Source organism: Orcinus orca, chromosome 16 (assembly GCF_937001465.1).
Source record: "Orcinus orca chromosome 16, mOrcOrc1.1, whole genome shotgun sequence".
In the NCBI taxonomy this organism is placed as follows: Eukaryota; Metazoa; Chordata; class Mammalia; order Artiodactyla; family Delphinidae; genus Orcinus; species Orcinus orca.
Genome location: NC_064574.1, coordinates 81,531,523 through 81,558,419, shown reverse-complemented (window position 1 = coordinate 81,558,419; position 26,897 = coordinate 81,531,523). Strand labels below are relative to the sequence as shown.

Here is a 26,897-nt window from a genome sequence, read left to right as displayed (position 1 = left end):
AAAAAAATAAATATTTTTACAAGCTTCCAGAGGGGACAAAAAAAAACCAGGTCACATACTAAAGAATCAGAAATCAGAATGTCTCCAGACATTTCAAGTGTACCAATGAAAGCTGGAAGATAACAGAGAGATGCCTCAACTTCTGAAGAAAATAATTTCTAACCTAAACTTCTATACCTAGCCAAACTGTCACTCAAGTGTGAGGGTATAATACAGACATTTTCAGATATACAAACACTCTAAAAATTTACCTCCAGAAGCTTCGTGATAATGTGCTCCATCGAAATGAAAAAGTAAACTAAGAGAAGAATATATATATAGTATAGAGGACATAGAAGGTGCCACACAGGTAAGAGATGGAATTCCCAAGATGAGGATGATGAAGGGAGATCCCAAGTGTGGAGAGCAACCTGTCTAAACCCGAGATTTCTGAATGTCTTGTGATGAGATTAATATGACTGGTGAGAAGCTTGCAGTTGAATAAGAACATCGAAAAGTAATAACTATTAGCTCCATTGAAAATAAAAAGTTGTGTGGGAAAGTAAAATGATTATAGTTTACTACACAGCAGAGATGTGAATATATTACAGAGTCACAAGAATGAAAATAATGACGATCTAACCTAAATTGTCATATAAGGTATTTATGTTGGGAGGATAGATGATGGGAAATGGATGTGTGTGGTGGTGGAGGCTGGGAAAGGATGAAGGTAAATCATCATCTTCCAGGATATTGACTTTATAATGAAATATCAAGAAAGCATTTTATTTAGAGACATGGAGGTAAGTATCTACAAAATAACCAGCTAAAAGATATGAAAGATATGAAAAATCATTGCGTGAAATATAAAGAAAAAATATTTTGGAAACCATATTACTTTTTGCATAAACCAAGCATTGGAAAAAAATACTTATGGTCTTAAGCAAAGAATTTTTACTGGAACATAATTAACAGAAAAAGGAAAGAATTGCGAAAAGGTCATATAATTGGAAGTAACTGTGTGGAAATTTATTTAAAACAAAAAATGTGGCTCACACTTTGCTGTACAGCAGAAACTAACAGAACATTGTAAAACAACTATACTCCAATAAAAATTAGTTTAAAAAATGTGGCTCAAGCCTCAACTGCTTTTATAGCTTTATAGGATAAAATGATAAAAATGAAACATTAAATTTTTTTAAAAACAGAGATGGAAGTGATGTTGTGAACGAAGCAGGAAATGAAGCCAGACCACCTGACTGTGTACAGGGTCCAGGAGGCCATACATTCAGAGTCTCACACCTTCCAGGGAATGCTGGGTTGAAAGCTCTGGAGTAAAAACACAAATAAAAAAACAAATCAGGGTACCACTCTGGAGGTATGCCTACAATGGACAGATTCAACACATTCAACAAAGAAATCCTAGCCTGAGTCCCTTTGGACCCTGCAGCCCCAGACACTCATCAGAAGTGGGAATCAGAGAGCAGCTCAGTGAAGTGGCTGAGGCCTGCCTGGAGGAGGAGTGCCCTGAGATGCTCAGAGGGATCACCTACTACCTGGACTAAGTGTTCACTTCTTCTTATGTTCTACTCATCAGCATTGAGCAAAAGAAGGGCCAAGAAACCTTGAGGAAAGGGGACATAGAGGGTGCATGACTCAGTGGAAGAGAAGGAGGAAGGCTTAGAGGTGTGAAACAGTGTTCCTCAGAATCCTGCTTAGCCCACCAAAAGTACTCTCAAAAGCTGTAGGTTCAGGACAAGGTTGGGGACAGGGAAGGACATTGTCAGCCCACTCCTGAGACTCAAGAAAAGGGCCTAAGTCTGGATTCTGTCCTTGTCCTGAGCTCCCCAGGGAGACACTGGCCTGGATAAGCCCCATGGTTCTATAATTCTCACTCATGGTAGTATTTTTTTCTTATCCTGTATTTGGTGGACAATACGTGGAAATGCTTTCTTTAATAATTAGTCGTGGAAGAAGAACCAAATAACTCAGAAGGAAGTAACACAGCCAGTGATATTTCAAAGCAACTTCTGACCTTTGAACAAATAAAGAATAACACGTGACAGGAGAAAAGTTCCAGATCAACGAGGAGACGCAGAGTCCACTTGAACAGTCCACGTGAACAGTCCAGGGATGAGGCAATGTGAGATCTGCCCCACTTACAACAGGAGAGATGGGCAAGGGGGAGAAAACCTCAGAAGACCTGAGTCCTGGCCAGGTGTGGGGACAAAGAGAGGGCACAGAGCCACTCGGACACCCAGGGAAACTTCCTGGAGGGGTTCAGATTTCAGGGGAAGCCTAAGACAGCTTGCCAAGAAGAGGTTAAAAAGATTGTTCCTGGGCTTCCCTGGTGGCGCAGTGGTTGAGAGTCCGCCTGCCGATGCAGGGGACGCAGGTTCGTGCCCCGGTCCAGGAAGATCCCACATGCCGCGGAGCGGCTGGGCCCGTGAGACATGGCCGCTGGGCCTGCGCGTCTGGAGCCTGTGCTCCGCAACGGGAGGGGCCACAACAGTGAGAGGCCCGCGTACCAAAAAAAAAAAAAAAAAAAAAAAAAATTGTTCCTGACCAGTCGGGTGTGAGACAGCTGAGATGTGAAGGTGGCAAGGTCCTGACAAGGGAAGCAACCCGAGGGTGGGGCGGGGCCATGGGCATCGACTGGGCACAGCAGGGAGGAAGAAGGGGTCCAGAGAGCCAAATGTGGGTCCTGCCATGGTCACCTCCTGCCCACCCAGCAAAGACCCACCAACAGATTCCCTGTGGGCAGGACCAACTTCCGGTGCAATCTGAGGATGTCACCCCGCCAGGAAAGGCTCGTTGCCACAAATTATCTCCTTCTCGACAGTTCCTCAGTCCCTAAGTACTACCTCGGCTCTCTATGGAGGATTTCTCTGGGGATCGTTCACCAGGGGATTGGAGGGATGGCATGCTCCGAATTAGGCAGGAGACACCAACCGGGTATAGGACTTAAATACATTCTCTGCTAATGCTCTCTTCAATTCAGCTGAATGCTGCTTTTCAACCTCGTTTCTCACTAGAACTGGCTGTTCCAGCCAAATAGACCTTGTTGTTTGTCATCATCACACATTTTTAGTGTTTTCACTCTCTTTCCTTTGTTCATTTAGTGGTGAATTCATTCAAGAATTCTACATTGAGTATCTGTTTTCTGCTTGGTACTCTAATAAGCACTGGAGATCCAGTAGAACAAGGTAGGTACAGCCCCTTCCTGCGTGGAGGTTACCCCAATTCTGCTTACTGAAACAACCCTCACTGTTAAGGTCCAGCTGCAATCTCACCTCCTCCCACGACCGCTTCCATGATAACCAATTCCAACATGCACTCTTTTCATGCTGAGATTTCTTTCAGATAGAAATATCAGGGGAGATTTCAAGAAGAAGTCTGAGTGAAGCCTATCTGTACATCGTCTGAGGGTGTCACAAGAGATCCCAGACCACCCATCACTGAGGCTCTTTTTTTTTTTTTCCTTCCCAAGTGAAAAGAAAGAGAAAGAAAAGTAAAAAAATCAAAGCTGGGACTATCTGAGGGAAGAGCATTTGGGGCAGAGGGCACAGCAAATGCCAAGTCCTGGGGAAGGAAACATCTAGGTGTTTGAAAGACAGAATAAAGACCAGTGGGTCTGGACCATTGTGAACAAGAGGAAAGCCCTAAGAGAAGATGTTGAAACCAGATCACGTTGGACTTTGTAGGCCTTGGAAAAGAGTTTCTACTGCAAATGGAACTCCTGGAGGGTTTTAGCCAAGGTGGCAATATGATTTGATTTAAGTTTTTAAAATATCCCTTCGGCTGCTGTGTGAACTGACCACAGTGATGCAAGGAGGGAGATCAGGAAAACAGATCCAGGCCCCAGTGAAGGGCTTGGACCAGAGGAGCAGCAGTGGAGAAGGTAGTAAGCAGCCAGATTAGGATATATCCTGGAGATCAAGCCTGCAGGACTTGCTGATGGATCTGCGAGCACTGGGTTTGCTGATGGGCTGGATATGAGCTGTTGGGGGGAAGGGACCACTCAAGTGTGCATCCCAGGTTTTTGCTCTGAGCCACCTCCTGCAGCCCCACCTCTGCAGGCTGTCACGTTGCACACGGGCTTCCTGTCTCAGCTTCCTTTGATGGAAGCCCGGGCCTGGACTGTGGCAGAGATGATGCTGTGTGTCCACCAAGCCAATCCATTGTCCTCCTGGATACACAGGATGGCCTCAGTCCCCAGGCCCCGGACATCTAGGCAGGGCCATACGTCTCGGTCACTAATTGTGAAGTAAGTGAGAAACACACCTTTATTTTAAGCCTTTGAGATGCAGAAGGGTTTTTTTTTTGATAACTCGGTTTGTCTTTCACGATTAATGCATGGACTTTCTTCTATTTTCTGTGCCCACCCTCTCCTAGGATTTTCACTCCATTTCCATGGATTTGAAGCCATCAATCTGCTGAAAGCTCTCAAATTTGTATCTTCAGCCTAGGTGGCTGGATTAATATCCCCGACAGCAGGAGAGCTCCAGGAATTGGAAATACTTTCTACCGGCGAGGTTAATAACTGCTATCGATCATTCTTAAACAAAGTGGCCCAAACTGAAGAGACCCAACTGCATTTTTCCCTGAAGCCCCCTTGGCAGATATCTCCTCATGCCCCCGGCTGCCCCAGAAGGGGCAGAAGGAAAGAAGACAACCCCCCCTCCCAGGTAGCCTCATTTTATTTTATTTTCCTCTTCCCCATATGGAGGTTAAAGTTCATCATAACTCTGAAGTACACAGCACAGCATCAGCCCGATGACTCAAGGCCCCTAGGGTTTTCCTTTATGCAGTTACTTCCCAAATTTTCTCACATCCTCACATTGCAGCTCCTTGGTTGTTTATAGGAGATGAGCCTCTGCCCCACACACTACCTTCTAGTGGGTTCTCTTCCCGCCGGGCAAATGAGTCAGGGTGAGCAGCCTTGGAAGCTGGGGTGAGGGGCACTTTCTACCTTTCTCTATCTCCACCCTGAGTTATGAAATCTCTACGCTGTGACTCTAACTTTGGGAGATCATCGCCCCCTTGAGAATCTGATGAAATGAGTTGGCCCCTGTAGCAGATGCCTTTGGTAACCTGCCCATAACCTGTCAGCACCCGACGTTCTTGTACATGACTGTATTAGTTTCCTAGGGCCGCCGTAACAGAACACCACACAATGGGTGGCTTAAAAAACAGAAATTTATTTCTCCCAGTTCTGGAGGCGAGAAAACTGAGATCAGGTGTTGGCAGGGTTGGTTTCTCCTGAGGCCTCTCTCCTTGGCTTGCAGACGGCCATCTCCCTGTGTTGTCACGCAGTTGTCCCCCTGTGCACGCACACCCTGGTGTCTCCTGTGTGTCCAACTTTCCTCTTCTTATAAGGGCACCAGACAAATTGGATTAGCGCCCACCCTAATGGCCTCATTTTAACTCAATTACCCCTTTAAAGGCCCTATCTCTAAGTACAGTCATATCCTGAGGTACTGGGAGTTAGGGCTTCAACACATGAATTTGGGGGAACACAACTCAGCTCATCACATTGCCCTTGGATTGCAAACTTCTGCTTCTCTGCTCTGGGCTGATGCTTATTTTACACATTGCAAAACTATAAAGGCCTTCTGGGTAACAGTATGTCTTCTTAAGGATTCCAAGAAATGGAGAATTAAGTCCTAAACATCTGCAGTTTAATATAGGAAATTAACCTATTTAAATATGTTGTGATTTCTGACACAGTTAAATTGATTGCTTTCATCTCATCTTCTGTTTCCTAGTTACTGTGTTTTCTTGTTACTTCAAATGTACCACGTGTGAGACACGCAGCTTAGGACATGATGGTCAGCGTGACAGGCACAGCCCCTGCCTTTGCAGCACCTGCAATCTTGCAGAGCTGTATTCAGGAACATTCTTCGGTGCCACTTCTCTTTAGGAACCAGGGTCAGGGCTCTCCCAGCTCTCCTGACTCCAGCTGTCAGGCATCTCCCATCTTCCTCTCCACCCCGCTGGTTAAGAGGACCAAACACTGCCAGGTTGCAGTGGCTTGAGCAGTGATGGTGGGGCAAGACCTGGAGATAGTCAGTGCTCACAGGGCTTTTTTCTGGAAGGCCTAAGAATTGAACAGTGGTAGACAGCAGGGACAAAGAGGTGACACAGAGGAAACTTAGGAAGGTAACCGGGGGCTGCGTTCCTTCCTGCCGCCCAGGGCCCCTCCATGCCCTGGGCTCTAAGACCTGCCATTGCTATGATCAGAGCCTCGCCCAGGGCACTCCTCCCAGGCATCACCTCCTTGCCTCCACACTGGCTTCGGAGTGATTCTCCAGCCCCACCCCTTGCTCAGGAAACCATGTTTCTGCTGCTTCTCAAACGCAGGCAGGAGGAGGACTGCCTCCAGCTGCTGGTCTTTCCTCCGAGGGGGAATGGAAAGCAAAGAGACAGACACAGCTGTGGCTGGAAGCAGGGCCCGGGGGAGAGCTGGGGTTCAGGTGGGCTCTGGCCAGAAGGCTCTTTTCTCTGCGCTTCTACCTGTGGACAAGCCCTTGCTGGGGCCTCCAGGTGAGTGACACGGGCAGAGAGCAGCCAGGGGAGGGTGCCCAGGACGGGGCAGTTCACCACGTAGCCGCCCCTCATTGGCATTCCTTCTCACATCTCTCACCCTCTCTCCCCATGGTCACCAGGCTTGTGAAAGGCCCTTAGTGAAGCCATGCGACAGTTTTGCAACGTTTACATATTTTAAAAATCTGTCCCCGGAGCCACCGCTGTGAGTACCCCCAACGCCACCCCATTGCTGACCTTGATTTTGCCTTTCCCCACCCTAAGGGGGGGAGGGTCCCTCTCTCTGCTCTGTAAACAGAGCCAGAGCCTCTAAATCTTGCTTTATCAACAAGTCCAGCTCCTTGGCAAGATGTCACCCTTCCTGCCTGTGCACACTCCATGTCCCCAGTGGGCCGTGGAGTATGTGGTTTCAGGCTCACACGTGACGGAGAGCCTGGGGTCCATGGCTGGGAGGGAGGAGGCTGGGTTCCCAGTGTGGGTGCGTGCCCTCGTGGCCGGGAGCACCGGGGCAGGATGCTGTCCTGGGAAGAGGGGAAGGAGGAAGAATGCTTGGGCTGCATCTGTGCAGAGAATTCACTGGGAGACCCGGAGCTCTGAGAACCAGGCGAGTGTTTAGTCTAAGGCACGGGAGGCCTCCCAATCAGGAAAAAATCGTGGTATGTTGTGGATAACAGGACAGGGGAGAGTTCTCAGAATTTACGAGAAAAGCTCAGTCTAGACTGTTTCCTGGGTTCTGTTGCCTTCTCCCCCTTCCTTCCTCTCCTCCAAACCCTCAAGCCATGCAGCCAGCTCTGGGCACCTCAAAACTCAGATGCCGGGGATCCGGCCGGGGCTGGGTGGTCGCAGCACTTTTCCTGATGGGGGAGAGGATGGGATTTGGAGCTCCTGGGAGCTGCTCAGATGCCCGACACACAGAAGAGGCCAGGCCCCTCTGTGTTAAGTCCCAGACCTCGGAAGAAGGTGGGATTAGGAGACGGGGTCAGCGGCAGGGGCCAGGAAGAGAAAAATGATGGAATTACAACATTGCCCTTGCCGCCCTCAAGGGACCACAGGGATGAAGGAGCTCTCACCGCCCTGGGTCTTTCTTCTCTTTGTGATGTTCCCGGTGTGTGAATGCTTTCAAATAAACAACGGCGTTTATAGCAAAAGCATCGGACTCCTTTAAGTCAGGCGTGAACCTTCCGTATTGGTCTCCCATTTCCACTTTGCTGTCCCGCAGGTGCCTCCGAGGCTCACGGCACCTGCTGAGGGGGCGGTTAGCTTCTCTGGACCCTTGAGCACGCAATCCTCACGTGCGGGGTCTTAAAACCCATAGTGCGGGTCAGTCACAGTTCTTTCTTAGGCTAATGGACCGCAGCTGCGGCTTTCAGCATATTCAGCGGGAAAGGCATTTCCGCCCTAGGATGCAGGCTCAGTTGCAGGTTCAAGTTATCGCCAGGAGAGGGCACTGTGTGTCCAGCTAACGGGCTCGGAGAAGTTCTCCCAGCAGCTCTTAAGAACCTGCAGGGCTTTGGCCGGGAGCCCTGGGTGAGAGGAGAGAGGAGGGCATCTCTCTTCCACTGTATTTGTTGATTCCTTTTATAATTATGGGATCATCTCACTCCGTTTTCACACCTATTCCCCAGCATTGCCACCTGGATGTCCTGAAGACGTCTCAGAATCACAATTCCCAGTTCCAGCATGATCTTCCCCACTCCACCCTACCCCCAAAGAAAACCAAAACTACTTTCCCTCTTCACCGTCGCCTCTTCTACCTCCTGATCCTGTCCTCTGGGTTTCTCCTCCCAACCTCCCAAGCTAAGGTTCCTGTCCCTTCCCTTTCAGCCCCGGCAGCCTAGATGTCACCAAATTATGTTCTGACTCGGGCCCTTTTCTCCCGCAGACTGCTCCTGTCTTGCTGCACCTCCATCAATTATTCACAGTCCTCACAAGTCTGTCTCCTTTCCTAACATGCTCGATGCTCTGACAACACAGGTAAGATCACGTCATTTGTCTCTTAAATGTCAAGATGAGGTGGAAACAACCCAAGTGTCCATCAAAGGGTGAACAGATAAACAAAATGTGATCTATCCAAACAATGGAACATTATTCAACTTTAGAAAGGAAGGAAATCCTTACTCATGCTGCAACGTGGATGAACCTGAGGATATTCTACTAAGGAACAGAAGAGCTTGGGTTAATCCAGAACTGGCTGTTGGACCCAGAGACTTCTTGTCTGACTTACTTCACTTAACATAATGCCCTCAAGATCCCTCTATGTTGTCAAAAATGGCAGGATGTCCTTCTTTCTCATGGCTGAATAATCCCATATACCAGAAGAAGATATATATCGCATCATCTTTATCCATTTATCCCTAGATGGACACTTAGGTTGTTTCGGTATTTTTACTATGGCAAATAATGCTGCAATGAACAGGAATGCAGATATCTCTTTAAGATCCTGATTTCATTTCCTCTGGATATCTACCCAGAAGTGGGATTGCTGGGTCATATCGTAGTTCTATTTTTAATTTTTTGAAAAACCTCCATACTGTTCTCCATAGTCGTACCAATTTATATTCCCACCAATAATGCACCAGGTTCCCTTTTCTCTACATCCTCACCAGCTTTTGTTATCTCTTGTCTTTTTGATAACAGACATTATAACAAATGTGAGGTGATATCTCATTGTCTTTTTTTTTTTTTTTGGCTGCATTGGGTCTTCATTGCTGCGCGCGGGTTTTCTCTAGTTGCGGCGAGTGGGGGCTGCTCTTCGTTGTACGCAGGCTTCTCATTGCAGTGGCTTCTCTTGTTGCGGAGCACGGGCTCTAGGCTTGCGGGCTTCAGTAGTTGTGGCACACGGGCTCAGTAATTGTGGCTCGCGAACTCTAGAGTGCAGGCTCAGTATTTGCGGCTCACGGGCTTAGCTGCTCCGCGGCATGTGGGATCTTCCCGGACCAGGGCTCGAACCCGTATCCCCTGCATTGGCAGGCGGATTCTTAACCACTGCGCCACTAGGGAAGCTCCTCATTGTCGTTTTGATTTGCACTTTCTGGATGATTGGTGATACTGAGCATCTCTTCAAGTACCTGTTGGCAATTGGTATGTCTTCCTTGGAAAAACGTCTATTCAGGTCCTCTGTCCATTATACAATAAACAGATTATTAGGGTTTTGATGTTAAGTTGTATAAGTTGTATAAGTTTCTTATACATTTTGGATAGTAGCTCTTTATTAGATAGATGGTTTGCAAATATTTTCTCCCTTTCCATAGGCTGCCTTTTCATTTTGCAGATTTTTTTCCCCTGAGCAGTTCTTTATTTTGATGCAATCCTACTTATTTATCTTTGCTTTTGTTGCTTGTGCTTTTGTTGTCATCTTCAAAAAATTGTTGCCAAGACCAAAGTCATGGAGATTTTTCCTTGTGTTTTCTTCATTAGTTTCATGGTTTCAGGTCTTATATTTAAGTCTTTAATCCATTTCAAGTTAGTTTTTGTGAGTGGTAGAAGACAGGGGTCCAGTTTCATTCTTCTGCAGGTGGTAATCCAGTTTCCCAGCACCATTTACTGAAGACACTCTCCTGTCCCTACTGAGTCTTTCTGATGAGAGGCAGCCCCGGGCAGCAGAAAGTGCACTGACTGTGGTGGCACAGGTCCGGGTTCTGAGACACTCTGTCAGTGAGAGGCCCTGAGCCCTGAGCCACGGAGAACTTTCTCCATGTTGTTTCCTCCTCCTCTGCGGGGAGCTAGGATGATAACCCACTGTGCTCCAAACTCTTAGCTGAAACAGGCCTGAATACATTTAAGGGGAGTTTCTCTTGCACATAAAAGTTCTGGATTTGATTTCCAAGTTGTTTCTTTCGATTCACTTTGTTGCGCCTGGAGTGGGGCACACGCCCTGGGAGACGAGGTCTTGCCGGGTCTGGCCCTGGTCCTCTCCCGCCACCTGCGATTCTGGCGAACCACTGAGGTGTGGGGCCTCCTGGGTCCTAGAGAGGACGCCTCGCCAGGCTGACGCCGACTTACTTCCGGCCTTTGTGTGCCGCAGTCGACCGCGGCCCGGGGGGTCAGTTCTCTGAGCTCCTAGCTGCGGGGCTGCACGCTGAGGCGTGGCTCTGAGGCCCCCAGGATGAAGGCGTGGGTTACCGGGTTACGCGATGCCAGTCTCGGCCTGTGGGGCCCAAGAAGGCCTGGCGGCCAGTTGCAGGCACCACGTCTCCCTACCCTCGCATTTTTGGTGTTGCCCTCCTTTTGTGCTCCCAGCCAGCCCGGGTGGACATACGGAGACTTGGGGCGGGAGCGGGAGTAGGTCCGAGGTTTGACCCCTCGTTCTGGCCTCCTTGGAGCCAGACTGGCAGCGGAGTTCAGGCCGCCCCCGCCCCCTCCCAAGTCTACAGAAACTCCTTTTGAAACGACCCTGTGGGAAATCCAGGTTGTTGAACCGCAGAACACACGCTGGATCCCTTGGCTTTGCATGTTCTTTATTCTTCCACATGCACTTAATCAGCCGAGCGCTGGCCTGGGTGTAGGGGGAATAAACATCAGACTAGATTTTTGCATTTCCCGAGCTGGGCGCTCTAGCAAGGGAACTGACGTGTGTTGTCGATATAATGTGAGATACGACCGAGAGATGGAGAGATACCGACAAAGAGCTGCAGCGGCTGCGATCAAATCCTGAAGATTTTGCAAAGGGGGGTTGGGGCGGGGGTGGTATTCGAAGGAGAATAAAGATTGGATCTGTGGCACTGCCCTACCAGCCAAGGATATTCCGGATAGAGCTGGTGCAAAAGCCTAAAGGTGAAAGGGTGGGGAGAACTGCAGAGAGAGCAGTAAATATTTCAATACCATTCTGGTAAATGTTTATTCTGCACTGGGTAGTGGGGATTAATGAATGTGTGGCCACAAATCCCTGCTCTAGAGATTTCTTCTAAAAATAGTGAAAGTGGTCCAAAGGTACAAACTTTCAGTTATAAGACATTCTGGAAATGTAACGTACAGCATGATGACTATAGTTAATACTGTGTTATGTGTTTGAAAGTTGTTAAGAGAGTGGATCTTAAAAGCCTGCATCACAAGAAAAAAAATTGTTAACTATGTGAGGTGATGGTGTTAAGTAATTGTGGTGGTCATTTCACAATATATACATATTATCAATCGTGTTGTACACCTGAAACTAATACAATACTATATGTCAATTCTATCTCAGTAAAACCGGGGTAATTTTTTTAAATAAAAGGGGAAGGTAGCTTGATGGAAGGGCTGTGAGGAAAGCTTGAGGCTATAGAGTTAGGGAGACATGGGCTAATACACAAAGATTAGGGACAAGTGTGCATAAGCCTTTCCAAAATAGAGCATGTGGCCACTGGAGCTTACGGGGAAAGAAGGGGCGAGTACTGTTCTGGATTGCCTCGCACCTTGCTGAGTTCAGCTTCATTGGTGTGCTTTGCTTGCAGGCGCCGGTGCTTTAGCAGCTCAAAACAGTAAACGGAGAAAACTTGTATATGAAACAATAGGGCTTCACTTTATACTAATACGGTTCCCCTGTTTACCGAGTGTGCATGAGCTTACTCACATTCCAGAAACACGGAGTCTAGGTAAACAGACTATCTGGTCACTGTTTTCTTCTGGTCCTTTTGTAATGCCTCAAGCTACATTTTTCTTAATTTCTCAGGAGGGGATGTGATGGATAATAATTATGGTTCTATTGCAGAGACTCACAATTATCAGAAATTGGGAAAGCATGTGGGGGGAAAAATGGGGTGGCGTGGATGAGATTGAAATATACACGATACAGGTAGTCCTCAAGTTACGAGGGTTCCGTTTACAGATGTTCTGTATGTACAGTGGCCGGATGCACCCTACCTCCTTCTTGCTCCACCCTCCCCCACGCCACCCCACCCCTAGAATCCACCACCCCTGAAGACGCTGACCAGAACCCAGGAGTTAAGGCGGACGGACACGTGTGATGAGGCATCTCAGGGCAACCATGACTCACTGCCTTTTCCTGCCCCTCACTGCTTACCATTAAGTTATGCCATCTCACATCCTTTCACAGGGCTGCACAAGCTCCCTCTTTACGTCCCTGCAACAGGCCCCTATCTTTCATCATTTGCCTTTTACCTTAAAAGACACACTGTCCTTACCACAACATTGTAAATCAATTATACCTCAGTTAAAAAAAAAAAAAGCAACACTGTCCTTTATCCCCTCACCCTCTTCATACCATTTGTGAACTTAAAAATGACAATAATCACTGCTGATTTGACTCACAATAATCCAGAGATATAAGTGTATCAAGAAAAGAGAAGGCCATAAGTATTAAAGTGAAATCACATGGGTGCCACCAGCACTTCAGTTATTTGAAAGCCCAGATACCTCACTCAGAATCCCCCCAGAAGTAATCTCTTTTTTCAGTAGTTCTCTAATCCTCGAAAACTAGCATGCAAACCAATGTAGCATTTCCAACCCAATTTTATTGTTTTCCTTTTGTACTTCTATGCTAGGATTCCTACTGATTTTCACTGCAGGTACACAGGGTTTTATCTACATGATGTTTTACCTAAACTTTTGTGAGAGCATAACTGATGTCTACAGCACTACTTATTTGGGAAAATAAGCTCCAAATTCCCAAAAGCCAGTCTATAACGGGACTATTGGAATATATTGTTATATGTTAGAGATAACCATTTACATGTTAGTGTTTTAGTCTTCGGATATTTATTTATTGTTGTAAATAATTTTTCTGCATTCAATCCACATTTATTGACCTTTTGCTAATATTTTCAGAAATAACACTTTTAATCATTCTGCATGGAAATCTTTCTAAAATTTATGACACCTGCCTGTGTGTGTATGATTTAACTCATTTTTCTCTGACTTGGTCAACATTATGAATATCCTTTACACAATGACGCCCTCAGGGTTCTTTGCCCTACAAAACGGTCTAATGTAACTTTCTTAGCTCCACTGCACATTTCTTTTTATTATTTTTATTTATTTATTTGCTTATTTATTTATTTATTTATGGCCGCGTTGGGTCTTCGTTGCTGCACGCAGGCTTTCTCTAGTTGCGGCGAGCGGGGACTCCTCTTCGTTGCGGTGTGCGGGCTTCTCATTGCGGTGGCTTCTCTTGTTGCGGAGCACGGGCTCTAGGCATGCGGGCTTCAGTCGTTGTGGCGCACGGGCTCAGTAGTTGTGGCTCATGGGCTTAGGTGCTCCGTGACATGTGGGATCTTCCCGGACCAGGGCTCGAACCCGTGTCCCCTGCTTTGGCAGGCGGATTCTTAACCACTGCGCCACCAGGGAAGTCCTGTACATTTCTTTTAAAAGAAAAAGTAAACAGAAGTCTCATATACACAGATAATTTGCGCAGACAATTAAATATGAATCCTACTCTCATGGCAGTTATTATAATAGTCTGAAGCTTTTTATTTCTAAATGACTCGAGAAGTCTGAATTTGTTTAAAATGGCATTCTTGGCACAATCCTTCCCATTCACCATTTTAAAGACATGGTTTAACACAAATGTTTACTTAGTTATGTTCAAAGAGGAACTCTAAACCTGCTTAAGAATAAAAGCTCTATCCTTTGCTTGGGGCTTTGTCCTTATTATTTCTGTAGATTGCCATGATATTTCTTATCCCATCTATGTAGTAAACTTATTTACAGGAGTTAAGTGATTCGTACACACTTGTTTTCCAATTTCCTTTAGGCAATGGATAGGAAAACATTATTTTCTGGATCCACTCTGTCCTGTCATCACTTATCCCTCCTGGTCCCACTTGGCATGTCAAAACACCCTCTTTCTGGGAGCAGGTCTGTAATCACAGTCTGTTCTCAACCACGTGGTCCTGCTGCTAGGAGGGTAGGATGGGAAGTAAAACCACAGCAGGGATGAATCTCTTTCAAGGAAGTCCCCTTCTCAATGGCTCTATCTGTGGTAGAGCGTTGCCCAGTGACGAGAAACGCTACGCCACCAAAGGGTCCATCCCAGAGGACTAGACTGTGCTGAGCCTTGGTTTTGTCTGTTTTTAAGTGGAGACTTCAAACTCGCCCTCCCACCTCGCCTCCCACCTCAATGAGTCGATGAGAAAGGACAGATGAAAGCACTGTGGAAACTACAGAACATTAACACATGTCACAACCACAAGGCATTAAGCGTCTCTAGGAACCACCCATGGTACTAGATGCTTTGTAGCCATGATAGGATCTTTTTTTTTTCTTGAAGACTATAAAGTTTTTGTTTAACTGCATCGATCTTATATATGTGTTTTCTTTGTCTCACGCTGAAAATCTCAGTTCTCAAAGAAATCAATATAATCATTCATTTACTTTATCCCATGTGACACAAAAACTATGGAACACTTCACGAATTTGCATGTCATCCTTGCTCAGGGGCCATGCTAATCTTCTCTGAATCGTTCCAATTTAAGTATATGTGCTGCCGAAGCAAGCACAGGATCATTTTTAAAAGTCAGAACAGTTGCCAAAATGCATCAGCTGCAGAGTGGCAGAGGCTAGTCTGTTCAGGTTCAAAGCTCAGGCTCTTTTCACTAAAACTCTCCAGATATAGGCTCTTACTGTGCTCACACTAGAACAGGCCCCAAGCCATCTGGAAAACCCATGGGCTCTATGCATTAGGGAGAGTTTGGCTGCGCAATATTCAAAAGGAAAACTGAAGTGTTTAAGACAAGAGCGTAGTATGATCTTGTGTTCTGGAGATAGCCAGAGATGCTGGAATATTCTTTACCCCAAATTTTGTCTTCTTCATATTATCATATAGATGCACAAATGACAACCGACATGGAAAAACAGAAGGACTTGATTGGTTTTTTTGAAAACTGCTAAACAACAACAGCAAAAAGAAGTTTTTCTTTGTTTAAGAAATGCAAGGAGTCCTTTTCCACTGGGGCTAAAATGTTTTCTTTCGGTTTTGAGAACTGTTCAATTTATCACCTGAATACAGGCATGTATTTTACTCTATAGAAAAATTCTGGAGCTCTCACTTCCTGCCCCAGAAATGCCCGGCTGCTTCTCAGTCCCGCGTCGGTGTCACCTTGGGACCATCCCCACCCCCCATATGTTGGATTTCCTGCTTCCGGATCCCCTTTCTCTCCTGATTATTCCTCCTTTTGGTGAAGTGTACCCTTCTAGAAGCATCCTGAGATAGAGTGCCTGTTGGAGTTCATATTTTGAGACCTTGCATATCTGAAAATGTCTTTTTGCTCTCCTTTAAAAAAACTCTTTTTTTTAGTTTGGGCATAAAATTCTAGTTTGGAAATTATTTTCCCATGGAATTTTGTCTCCTAACTTCTAATACTGCGATTAAGCCACCCAGGAACATTCTGATTCTTCGTCCTTTATATGAGAACTCGTTTCGATTTCTGGAAATCTTTAGGCTCAAAAATTTCACATCTATGGTTTGTTTCTTTCCCACTCATTTTGCTGAGTATTCAGTGGGCTGTGCATGTTCTCTATTTCTGAGAAATTATCTTAAATTCTTTTACTTATAATTTCCCCCACTTCATTTTCTCTGTTCTCTCCTTGCAAAATTCCTAAAAGTCAGATGTGGGACCTCCTGGGTTGCTTCTCTCATTTTCATTTTCCACTCATTTTTTTAAATTTCTTTGTCTTTTTTGTTCTATTTGCTGTCCTATTTCCTTAACCTTCTCTTCTGTTGAAGTTTCCATTTTTGCTGCAATAATTTCCATTTCAAAGATACTCCTTTTGTTTTCTGAGTGTTCCTTTTATAGAGCACCCTGCAATTTCCTCTCATATCTCTGAGGATGTTAACAGCAGAGGTTCTTGTTCACGATTTTCTCCTGCTCCCTCCATTGCCATGGTTTCCTGGTCTTTCTCTTGTTGTGGCTGCTGTTATTTCATGGGCTAGAGATGACCTCAGTGTTTTTTACTTCTTCACAGCAGGCTCCAAGCCCACCAGTGCTAAATTCAAATCCTCACACATCCGATTGCTTTAAATATAGCCCAAAGAAGGGTATTTTTAGCCACCTGAGCCTGCCCGCTTTGCAAAACTGCACCCAGCATCAGCTTACCTTAGATAAGACAAACCCTGGGGCCATGAAAGACCCCAAATCTGCTCTTGCCCTTCAGGGGTCTCTGACCTGGAAACTCCCCACCGCACTGCTGAGTGATGCCACGGAGACACAAAAGTCCCCTCTGTGATTCCACTCTCTCCTGGGAGTTCCCTTGCCCTGTTCCCGCTCTGGGTGCCACAGCTGCCCCTGTAAGGTCTCCTGCAGCTGTCTGTAAGGTCCTTTTCATGCAGTCCCAACCCAGTAGGCCTGTTCTGTGATCCTGACACATCATGGTCCCATCTCTTCCTTGATCAGCCCTGAAATTCTCCACCTCACCAGACGTAAAGATGGGGGCTTTGCTCACATGTGTTGGCCGTCCACTCACATGTCATCGTGGGACTCTGGAAGGTCCTGGCTGTGGGCAGGGCTTGTCCACCACGAGCTTCCCTCAACTCCCAACTGTCAGCATCTAGATCTCGTCTCTTGGTCAGTTTCTCCGGGGGAAAACCCTCTAGTCTCCCTCCTGAGGAGTCCAAGCCTGGCTGCCAGTACTCCAGATGCCCGGGGAGGAAAGGACCTGACCCTTGAAGGGCAGGGGGTGAAGGACAAGGCCACTCATCCACTGTGGGTCTGGGAGCCTGCACCCCTCAGGCTACCAACTAGACCCAGCTGGATCGAGGCCACCAGGCGCAGCTGAGGTGTGGGTGCTGTACTAAAAACAAGGGGTTAAATAAATATCTACCTCCTGAATGGTGAGACCCTCCCCCCAAGCCCCTGTCCCAGGCACATAGTTTTTCCTAGGACAGGAGATGGCAAACTTCTTCTGTAAAGGGCCAGACAGCAAATATTTTAGGCTTTGCAGGCCACGTGGTCGATGTTACAACTCTTCAACTCTGCCATCCTAGCGCAAAGGCAACTGTGTAAACGAAGAAGAGTGGCTACCTTCCAAAGTCGCTTTATTTATGGGCTGAAATTTGAATTTAATATAATTTTCACATGTCATGAACAATGATTCTTTTGATTTTTTTCCCAAGCATTTAAAAACATAAAATTCTATATATAAAATAGATAACCAACAAGGACCTACTGTACAGCACAGGGAACCCTACTCAATGTTCTGTAATAACGTATATGGGAAAAGAATCTGAAAAAGAATGACTGTATGCATATGTATAACTGAATCACTTTGCTGTACACCTGAAACTAATACAACATTGCAAATCAACTATACTCCAATAAAATTTAAAAAAATAAAAATAAAAACATAAAATTCTTAGGTCGCTAGCTCTACAAAAAATGTATCAAGCTGCAGTTGGCCCAGTGGTGGAAGTTTGCCCATCCCAGTCCTGGAACATCGTGGTCGAGGGTTTATTGTCAAAGGCCTCTGAACCTCTCTTACTCCTTCCCTTAGCAATGCTCCCAGCGCTGATTTTTACCTGTAGGTATGAGGGTTACCGGTTCTCTCTCCCTCGTGCAGCCTCCAAGACGTACCATGGAAATGTAGACATTTATGAACTGCCTTGGAGTGGAAAAGGTGGTGACAGCGATTCCGAGAGTTCCTGCCAAGTTCTACCCCGGGTGGAACAAGTCGCTGATTGTTCTCTTTCCCTGGATTTTACCCAAGGTGATACAGGAATGCAGTGAGAGGAGATGTCTGGGGAGGGTGGGGCCCCTGAGACAGAGCCCTGACTCCCAGGCCTTGAGCTTATGAGTCAGAACCTCTGTCTCCGGCAAGAAAGATTGTTTCCCGTAGGCCAGGACCTTCTTAGCTCAGCTTCCAAGTTGTCAAGGAAAGAAATCCTCAGTTGTGGGGGCAAAATGGGGGTTTGGCAGAGAGAAGAGCTGCTTCTGCCACTTCTTTTTATTTTTCAGTTAATTTTTATTGGAGTGTAGTTGATTTACAAGGCTGTGTTAGTTTCAGGTGTGCAGCAAAGTGAATCAGTTATACATACACATAAATCCACTCTTTTTTAGATTCTTTTCCCATGTAGGTCATTACAGAGTATTGAGTAGGGTTCCCTGTGCTCTACAGTAGGTCCTTATTAGTTATCTATTTTATATATAGCAGTGTGTTTATGTCAGTCCCAATCTTCTGATTCTTAATGTGCATTTTGGGGGCAAATCAGGTCTACCTGCTAAGCCTCAATTTCTTTATCTCTAAAATGGGGATAATCATTCCCTACCTCATTGGGTAGTTGTGTGGATTAATAAAATAACATACCCCCTAAAGTCCCCATCACATCAAAGGGGCTCAACAAATGGCAGAGAGTATAGTTTTAATTTATCTGGACAAGGAAACTCAGAGAGGTTAAGGCACCATCCAAAAGGCACACAGCTCATTAAGGGTGGAGGCAGGAATAGAGTTTGTTTTCTCGACTCTCCAGCTGATATTCTTTCTTCTACACTGCACTGCTGGAAGAGGAGGTTTTAGTTCTTTTTCTTACCACACCTGAAATTCTACAGTAGGGAAGTTGTCAGGGATGAAGGATATCAGGTCTGTTGCCCCCCTTTTCTCACAGCCCGCTTGGTTTCTGCTGCAGGAGACAGACCCACTCCTCCCATGGCCAGACACTGGGCAAAGCAGACCTCTCTGCATCACACGGCACAGGGAGTATTGATGGGCATCACCTCTTCGCCACCTCCCCTCTCCCCCCTCCCTGCAGCCACCCCCATCTCTACCACCACCCGCTTCCTGATTCAACCTCCCTTCCTCTGGACAGTTACAAAGATTCTTTGTAATGTGTTTACACAGGGAGGAGTGAGAGCACGGGCCTGGCTGTACTCAAACCACAGGGGCCCCCAGCCCTGTTTACAGAAAGAGAGAAGGAGAGCCAAGACAGATGACCCCGTTGCCCGGGGGCCCGGATTGAAAACAGGACCCAAGTCCAGAGCCCAAGGCTCCTCATTTCCTGGGGTTCATCACACAGAAGCAGCACAGAGGCGCTGCTACCCAGGAGGCCTGTTTACTCGGCTGGGTGAGAGCTGTTTGCACAGGGAGGGAGGTGGCAGTGCCGTCTGGCTGTTCTCTGGCTGAGCGGGGAAGCGGGCGGGGGACCTTCGCAGGTCAGGCCCCGTCTGTGTTCCAGGGCCTTGGGGAAGGCAGGCCCCTGACAACAGTCTTTTGGAGACGCTCTCGTCTCTTCTTTGAGAGTGCATCTGGCGGATTTGGAAAAAATTCTCAAAACAGTGCTAATTATTTTCCCCTTTAATTCATACCCACACCAAATAAATCATCTAGGACCTTTCAAAGTGGGGAGAAATGCCATTTTCAGCACTCAAGGAATGGTGATGTTTCACACACAAGGTACGGTTGACAAAGCATTGTCATTTCCACCGTTTCACGTGACCCTCAAGACAGCAAGGAGGTGGGTAGCTGCGGCCAAAGTCATCCCTGTTTTACCAATGAGGAGCTGACACTTAGAGAGTCAAGTCACTGGCATGAAACCACACACCCAACAAGAGGCAGAGGCCCAGTGACGGCAGGTTATGAGCTTTTTCTACTCCGTCCCCTGCCTCCCACTTGGCTGTAAAGTAAGGTGTGCGGAGACCTTGTTCCGATATGTTACGTCCTTCCAGTGGCTCCTGGGAGAGAGCCTTGCATCTCAGGGACCTAGCAGAAAGCAAAGGCGGTGTGAGCTGCAGGGTGCTGTGCCTGGACCACGGGGTCTGTCCATGGGTACCGCCAATGGGGCATTCCCTGGGCACCAGACAGAGCCTTATGTGGACCAGCCAGGTGAGACGACACAGAACATACACACTCTTCTACCACCAGCGGAATCATGGCGGCGGGGGAACGTGCTGTAGGACCACCAAAGCTTTCCTCCAAGTTCATTTCTCCCTGTCTCCTCTTGGGCTTGTCCCCATGCATTCGAACCTGTGCGTGTCTACCTGAAGCTGTTACCTGAGTTCCATCTCTGTCCCTCAAGTCCAGCTGCCCTGCTCCATCCAAATTGCTTTGACTTGTGAGGTCAGCTGGAACTTCTCAGCTCTGCTCCCGTCCCCACTTAGCCCAGCTCCAGCACCTGACTCAGCACCTGGCCGGCCTCACTTCCTGGTCTTTCCCGTCGCTGTCAAATCCTGTCTCCCCTCTTTTCTCACCAATCCATCCTTCAGGGACCACTTTCCTGTGACAACTAATGTGCTACCATGTCTTACAGCTTGCAAGGTCCATTTGCCTACGTGCATATAGACAAACATTCATACAGACTCACATTTAAGAGTTAGCTTCTCCTCCCTGCTGGATCTCTATTCATCCCCTGCCTAAACTACCAATACTGGGTTGTTATATATTTTTTTAATATTTATTTATTTGTGTATTTATTTATTTGGCTGTGCCGGGTCTTAGTTGCGGCCTGTGGGATCTAGTTCCCTGATCAGGGATCGAACCCAGGCCCTCTGCGTCGGGAGTGTGCAGTCTTAACCACTGGACCACCAGGGGAGTCCCTCTAACACTGGTTGTTTGTGAGTTGTTGTTGTTGTTTTTTGTCTTTGCCTTCAATGCACCTGAGCTCGGCCGCCATTTTTCTTTTAACCGACCTACGTTAAGATCTTCACTACCTTCCTGATAAATTGCTCCTTATACGCTTTCAAGCATCCTTCCTAATGTGAAGATCTCACTTCCTTTCCTCCAAAAATTCTAAATAGCTTTCTTCTTTTTTCTCTTTCTTCTCCTGTCTCTTTCTTCTCTCTCAACATTCAGAGCCTGTCATCGATTGTTAAAATGTGACTCCTGAAACCAGCAACTTTAAGGGTCAGGTGGCCATGAATGACAGTTCACCCCATGGCCAGCCACCCCGTGCTGCCTGGGTGTGTTTGCACATCCACACCTTGCTTCTACCCTGCCGGCTCCTTGCAGCAGTGACAGTCCTTTTCCTTTATAAACTACACAGATGTTTAGAGGAAGCTCTGGGTTAGTTCAGCTGCTCTCTGGGTTCTATCCCGACTCAGACACGCCCTGTGTTCTATCACCTATAGGTTTGGCATTATACCGAAGGCAATTTGGGGGAGGCATCGTGAGAGGTGACTCCCGGCTTGCCTGTGATTGAAACTCTGACGATCAGAGAAGTCCTAGGAACATGTCCTAAAGTTGAGTCCTAGAATTTCATAGAGGGGCATGCAAAGCCCTGTGCCAGCCCTAAATGCACCAGAGTTCTAGATAAATCCTAAACCAGGACTTCAGGCACAGGGACAAGTCAGGATTCCAGACATGGGAACTCAGATTCAAGGAGACCTGGTCTTTGGAACAAAACAGAAATTCAGGTCATAGAACTGGTGCCCAAGAGCAACCAGAGTGACCTTGTGCTGAAACCTAAGGGTCAGCTGGGTCTCCTCACATCTTCCCCTGATATGAATGGGCCTGCAAACAAGGGGGCAGCTCACCTATGAAAGGACCACCAGTGGTCCCAGCTGGGCAGAACCAAGCAGGACTTCACTTCCTCCTCCTCTGGGTCACCTCACTGCAGTCCAGCCACTGTTCCTTCTCATTTCTGCATTTAAAACTTAAGACTAACTCAAAAATATATGCACCCCATGTCTATTGCAGCATTATTTACAATAGCCAAGATATAGAAACAACCTAAGTGTCCATCAATGGGTAAGTGGATAAAGAAAATGTGGTATCGGACTTCCCTGGTGGCACAGTGTTTAGGAATCCGCCTGCCAATGCAGGGGACACGGGATAGAGCCCTGGTCCAGGAAGATCTCCCATGCCACGGAGCAACTAAGCCCGTGAGCCACAACTACTGAGCCCACGTGCCACAACTACTGAAGCCACGCACATAGAGCCCATGCTCCGCAACAAGAGAAGCCACCGCAATGAGAAGCCCGCACACCGCAATGAAGAGTAGCCCTCGCTCACTGCAACTAAAGAAAGCCTGTGCGCAGCAATGAAGACCCAATGCGGCCTAAATAAATAAATAAATAGAAAAATGGTACAGATGAACCGGTTTGCAGGGCAGAAATAGAGACACAGATGTAGAGAACAAACGTATGGACACCAAGGGGGGAAAGCGGCGGGGGGTGGTGGTGGTGGTGGTGTTGTGATGAATTGGGAGATTGGGATTGACATGTATACACTAATATGGATAAAATAGATAACGAATAAGAGCCTGCTGTAAAAAAATAAAATTTTTAAAAAGACATAAAATATTAATGAAGTATTTAGCGTAGTTGACATGGACATATACTAGATTGGTTGATTTGTTTTTTCTTATTTTCCCATGTCTATTTCGTTCTTAGTAGTGTATAAATATGTAGCCCATTTGCAGTGTTCTCTTACAACAGTAAGATAGTGGTTGTCATGAGGCTCCAATGAAACGTACCACCACCCTACCCCACCCCTTTGCAATCTATATATATAAGTGCATATCCCTAGAATGACTATTGGCATTGTCAGCTCAACTCTGAATTGCTTGTCTAGGTGAGGTCTCTGAGTGTGTCCCCTGAAAGTGGTAGGTTACTATTTCAGTCACCAAGATTACAAGTGGTGGTTCATATAGGAAATGAGACCACCAGGAGATTGACTTCAAGCAGATAGGAGAGGAAATTACTTTTCCAGCCCTTATCCTCTGAGGTTTGAACTTTGAATTGCTTGCTAGTACTGCAAGAGAAGAAAGGTGACTTCTATCATGTAGAAGCACGCTTAGAGTATTCCTTCTTGGAACCCAAGCCACATGGAGAAGCTGTGTGGAGAACAATCAAGGCCTTCAATCAACAGCCCCAGCTGAGTTCCCAGACGACAAGCAGCACCAACTGCCCGCCCCAAGAGCCAGCCATCGTGGCTATTCCAGCCGGGTTGAGTCTTCAGAAGACTGCAGCCCTGACACATGGTATAGAATTGCACTGTTGGGTCCAGTTAACCCACATAGAAATTGTAAGAGGCTATAAATACTTGTTGATTTAAAAATAATAATAATAAAATAATAAATAAATTTATTTTAAAAAGAAGTGTGTGTGTGTGTGTACTTCAATATTATTCAATCATAAAAGAGAATGAAATCTTGCCATTTGCAGTAACATGGGTGGACCTGGAGGGCATTACGCTAAGTGATAAGTCAGACAGAGAAAGACAAAAACCATACAATCTCACTTATATGTGGAATCTAAAAAAAAAAGCCAAGCTCGTAGATACAGAGAACAGATTGGTGGCTGCCAGAGGCTGGAGGGTCAGGGTTAGTGGTGAAAAGAGTCAAAAGGTACAAACTCGGGCTTCCCTGGTGGCGCAGTGGTTGAGAATCCGCCTGCCGATGCAGGGGACACGGGTTCGTGCCCCGGTCCGGGAAGATCCCACATGCTGCAGAGCGGCTGGGCCCGTGAGCCATGGCCGCTGAGCCTGCGCATCTGGAGCCTGCGTGTCCGGAGCCTGTGCTCTGCAACGGGAGAGGCCACAACAGTGAGAGGCCCGCGTACCGCAAAAAAAAAAAAAAAAAAAAAAAAGGTACAAACTTCCAGTTATAAAATAAGTCCTGGGGATGCAATGTACAGCATGGCTGTATATATTTAATATATATATTTAATATTGTATATATTTAATATTGTATATATTTAATATATATATTGTATATATATTGTATATATAAATATATAATAATGTATATATTTAATATTATTAAATACTATATTTAATAATACCATATTGCATATTTGAAAGTTGCTAAGAGAGTAGGTCTGAAAAGTTCTCATCACAAGATAAAACAATTTTGTAACTATGTGTGGTGATGGATGTTAACCTGACATTGTGGTGATTGTTTTGCAATATATACAAACATTGAATCATTATGCTGTATACCTGGAACTAATATAAGGTTATACGTCAATTATACCTCAATTAAAAAAAATTAAGTACAGAAGAAATGGTACCCCAATCCAAAACGATGACTCTCCAGGTCTGGTATTTTGTCATTAAAGGGGAACGCAAGAGATATTTTTGCAGTTGTGTACACTCAGCAACAAAGAACCTCAGGCTGATAGATGCATCTTGAGGATTCATCCAGTCTGCCTTTTCTCAGATACAGCCTTCCCAACAAGAGACTATCCACCCTCTTTTTGACCATCTTTGAAACCATCCCTTCCTAAGGCAAAGCTCTTTCTTCTTTCTTACAAAGATTTTCCTATTGAGCCAGAATTGGCCTTCCTAATAATTCCTACACAGTGGTCTTTGCTTTGTCTGCTGGAATCGCAAAAGAGAAATCTACTTCCTTTTCTGCATGTGGAAACAAGAGTCAGTCATTGTTATGGGTTGAATTATGTATCATCGTCCCCACACCAAAAGTGCATGTGTTGAAGTCCTAACCCCCAGTACCTCAGAAGGTGACTGGATTTGGAGACAGGGTCTTTGAAGAGGTAATTAAATTTAAATGAGGTGGACTTTCCTGGTGGTGCAGTGGTTAAGAATCTGCCTGCCAGGGCTTCCCTGGTGGCGCAGTGGTTAAGAATCCGCCTGCCAATGCAGGGGACACGAGCCCTGGTCTGGGAAGATCCCACATGCCGCGGAGCAACTAAGCCCGTGCACCACAACTACTGAGCCTGTGCTCTAGAGCCCGCAAGCTACAACTACTGAGTCCATGAGCCACAACTACTGAAGCCCGCATGCCTAGAGACCATGGTCCGCAACAAGAGAAGCCACGGCAATGAGAAGCCCGCACACCGCAATGAAGAGTAGCCCCCGCTCACCACAACTAGAGAAAGCCCGCACGCAGCAATGAAGACCCAACACAGCCAAAAAAAAATAAATTAATTAAAAATAAATAAATTCAAAAAAATTTTAAAAATAAAAAAAGAATCCACCTGCCAATGCAGGGGACATGGGTTCGAGCCCTGGTCCGGGAAGATCCCACATGCCGCGGAGCAACTAAGCCCATGCGCCACAACTACTGAGCCTGTGCTTTAGAGCTTGCGAGCCACAACTACTGAAGCCTGTCCACCTAGAGCCCCGTGCTCCTCAACAGGAGAAGCCACTGCAGTGAGAAGCCCGTGCACCGCAACGAAGACCCAATGCAGCCAAAATTAAATAAATAAATAAATTTATTTTAAAATAATGATTAAGATGGTAACTTTTAAAAAAAAATTTAAATGAGGTCCCTGGGGCGGGCCCTAATCCAGTAGGACTGGTGTCCTTAAAAGAAGAGGAGATTAGGACACAAACACACAGAGGGAAGACCAGTGAGGACACAGGGAGAAGGCCATCTGCAAACCAAGGAGGGAGGCCTCAGAAGGAACCAAGCCTCCAGATGTTAAGACAATATATTGTTATGGCGGCCACTGCAGACTAACACAGGCTCCCAGCTAAGCCCCCTCTTCAGCCTAAGCAGACCCTGCTCTTCTTACTGAGCAGGGATCTTCCCTTGCTCCTTCCCCATGTGGCTACCTCTCCCCTCCGTGCACTCTGGTTAGTTCCAGTGCCCAGAGATGAAGCCCTGCAACCAGTTAGTTGCCTGACCACTTGTGGAGGAAGACATGCCTCTCACTTCATTGGACTCTCTGCTGCTGTTCACGGAGCCTAAGATTTATTTAACTTTGATTGACTCACCCTTGGCTCACCTTGAGCTTACAGTCCGTAAAGAAACCCAGGCCTTGTTCACTAACATTACTGTCAAAAAGCCACATCTTTCACTTCTGGGCCTTCTATACTTGTTTTTTCCAGACTGATGTTCCATCTTGGATGGTAGCCACAGGGATGTTTTGTAGACTTTTCCCCCTACAAGCAGAACACTTGGCCCTGTTATATTTTAACTCATCCATTCCCTGTCTGTGGATTGGGGTCGGGGGAGGAGGGACAGAATTTGCTTTTCTACCTTCAACACATTAGTTAACACCGTTAGCTTAGGATCATGCGCTAATCCAACTTTATGACACCAACATTCTTGAGTATGACACTGATAAAAGAGGAAACAGGTCATATAAAGCACATATAAGAGGATCCTGTTGAACGGGAATAGCAGTACGGAGCCCAGTGGTAGCAGTCTCTGGAGACTCCATTTAAAGTTGATATGAATTTGTTAATAGAACTTGGGTCTGGTTATTCAACCAACTAAAAATTCCATCCAACTCTGCCCTTACCTGCCTTCCATTTATATAGCAAACAGTCATCGAGGGCCACGTTTTTCCAGCCTGTCCCCCAGGAATAAGATCCACAAAATCACTATCTTCTCTACAAAGCAATATCTCCAGGTACGTGTCCTTTGTACTTTGCACAAGCGTCTTCATTCTAGTGTTCCAAGATTTAATGATTAAGCCTATTTTACTCCAGCCATGCCACCTATAATTTTTCAGACTTACAAGTCTTACATATAATATCCTCCTGGACTTCTACTTCTGGCCATAGAGCAGCTAAGATGATTAGAGAAACTCTCCCCATAGAGCATA

General features: G+C 46.2%; 2 long non-coding RNA genes and 1 other non-coding gene across 3 annotated transcripts; all 3 read right to left on the bottom strand.

The window, feature by feature from the left end:
• Positions 1–998: 998 nt before the first annotated feature.
• On the bottom strand, positions 999–11,325 carry LOC117200950 (uncharacterized). Its single transcript, XR_007472166.1, has 3 exons — positions 7,596–11,325; positions 4,051–6,079; positions 999–1,308 (listed from the first exon to the last, which is right to left on the bottom strand). It is a non-coding gene; the product is annotated as an uncharacterized LOC117200950 (long non-coding RNA).
• Positions 11,326–13,463: 2,138 nt separating this feature from the next.
• Positions 13,464–18,159, bottom strand: LOC125961433 (uncharacterized). The gene is made up of 2 exons (XR_007472159.1): positions 17,972–18,159; positions 13,464–13,820 (listed from the first exon to the last, which is right to left on the bottom strand). It is a non-coding gene; the product is annotated as an uncharacterized LOC125961433 (long non-coding RNA).
• Positions 14,851–14,957, bottom strand: LOC117201013 (U6 spliceosomal RNA). Its single transcript, XR_004482912.1, has one exon. It is a non-coding gene; the product is annotated as a U6 spliceosomal RNA (small nuclear RNA).
• Positions 18,160–26,897: the final 8,738 nt, after the last annotated feature.